Raw genomic sequence first — 2,304 nt, 5'->3', positions numbered from 1 at the left:
TTTAATACTTGAACTCTGAAAAGCTTTGTCAATCCAATGCAATGAAGTGGGAATATCTGAAAAAAGTGTTGGAAACGCTTGTTTACAACAGGGTTTCAGTGACTGAGTTTGAATTATATTTACTAAAAGCCTTTCTGTTTGGTGTGCTTGGTCTCAGACAACAGCATTTATATTTAAGCACCACCTTTAAAATGAAGGTCCTACATCTCCCTCTAAGGTTTTTCTGCAATGACTGTAACAATCACTGAAATGCAGAAAGGATGTTTTTATTTCTAGACTACCTAGTCTATTGTATAGTAGTATTAACCTATACACTCAATGTTTTAGAACGTAATTGTAATTTTCATCCCCTGTATTTGTCATGGACTAAATAAGGCACAATATCTGGGCTCTGTTAGCCCATGGTTGGGGGTTGCAGAGCAGATAAGGTGACTGCTTTGGTTGTAGCTCATTTTAGCATGCATATACTAAACTTGGAAGAGTATAGAGATTAGCACAGCCCTGTGCAAGGATGACAACCAAATTTATGAATTATTCCACATCATGGCACATGGTCACATGCCCCCGAAAACACTGGATATTATCTGACTTCGAAGCTCAGCAGGGTTAGACCCCAAAAGTCAGTACTTGGATGGGAGACCTCTGGGTGCTGTAGGCTTCCAGCTTGACATAAAGGGGGGAAAAAAAAAAAAATCACCCTGAGGACAATCAGACCTTGGAAAAGGCTACCCAGAGAGGCTGTGAACTCTGTCCTTGCGAACTTTTAAAACCTGGCTGAAGAAAGCCAAGGGCAACTAGGTCTGCGCTCAGTGCTGAGCCTGCTTTTAGCAAGAGGCTGAGCTGGATGACCTGCGGAGGTGGCATCCAACCTGAATTACTCCAGGATTCTGTGGTCTGACGTTGAATTTTATGTATTTCAATGCATTTATGTGTTTTTTGTTGACAAAGTTGCGTGCTTACGTGAGTTGACTGTAATGGTAATATTAAATAATCATGATTATTGAACATCATAAAAAAGAGGTCACACTTTCTGGCATGAGTAGAGAAAATATTTTTAATAGATTTCTAAAGACAGCACTAATTGCCATAAGGCTTACTTTGTTTATGCATAGGAAAAATTTCCACCAATTGCCAATGATAGACTGTAAGACATTCAATAGCCTATAAATGAAGTAAATAATAAAAATAATTGCAGCATAGCTTCTTAGGATAAAAGTCTTTTTTTTTCTTTTTTTCTTTTTCTCTTTAAGAAATATAAATGACCAGAACCAGCAGCTTATTTGTGATTGAAGCAGAGTGGGCTCAATTCACAGAAATTACATGATCCAGGTATCAAATAAAAGCTTTGCTTTCCAAGATTCACCCACAGCTAAAAAGTTTGGTCTAGTCATGTTAGGCTTAAAGCTCCTTGTTTCTCTAACAATATACTAGTTCTTCTTTCAGTTGGAAAAACAATTATTAGGTATTTTGAAAGGACATGTTTTTCTTTTTAGTCACTGATCCTTCAAAATAGGTAGATACTCAAATGTGTCCAAAGTTTTCCATTTCTCCATTGTTGAAAAAGGACTAATTAATTGTCCCCTTGGTTATTCTGAAGACCTGGATGGCAGTGTTGAAGGGTTTGAAAATGTGAAAAGTTTGATGTTTTCCAAATATTGGAAGAATATACTTTTGTACAATAAAGGATTGCCTGTTGCAGTTTTGAAATTCTTCAAGAACAAAGCAATAATGGGGAGACTCTTTCAGTGACTGAATATAAGTGCATATTTTTGAATTATTTTTAATACTATTGCAAAAATAGGTTTTATGCATGTTGAAGCTTGAAATAATACATGTATTGAGATTAAAGAAAAATTGCTGATAAATTAATGACTATAATCTTTCTCTAAAAGTACATCATGGCAAAGTGGAAAAAAATAGAAAGAGATTTTATTCAGTGATATAAATTAGCTCTCCAATATTTCCTGTTTTAACTTTTAAGTAAAATCAACTTCAGTCACAAAAATTAATCAACTAAATTTTTTCCTCTCTGAAAAATCTCAACTTTTTAAGGAAATTTTTGAAGTTTCTGAAAGGTTAAGGCTTGGCCAAGGGCTGTATATGGATTATTATCTGACGAGTTCTTTATTCCAAAGGGCCAACAGTGAGTGGGTGCATGCTCCAGCAGTCTTGCAGTAGGACATGGGCAAAGTCCCTTCTTCATTGTATCTTATGCTCATTTCTACCTTAAGTGAAACAGCATAAAACTGTTTTCCTTGTATAATCAGGTTCGGACAGACTGCAGAAATGTGCTGAAAATTGGTT

General features: G+C 35.8%; 1 pseudogene; it reads left to right on the top strand.

The window, feature by feature from the left end:
• The first annotated feature begins 446 nt into the window (after nucleotides 1-446).
• LOC127029798 (uncharacterized) lies at nucleotides 447-546 on the top strand (annotated as a pseudogene).
• Nucleotides 547-2,304: the final 1,758 nt, after the last annotated feature.

This window comes from Gymnogyps californianus, chromosome 1, assembly GCF_018139145.2.
Source record: "Gymnogyps californianus isolate 813 chromosome 1, ASM1813914v2, whole genome shotgun sequence".
Lineage (NCBI taxonomy): Eukaryota > Metazoa > Chordata > Aves > Accipitriformes > Cathartidae > Gymnogyps > Gymnogyps californianus.
Note: the sequence above shows the minus strand (reverse complement) of the source record. Positions and strands in the feature narration are given on the sequence as shown.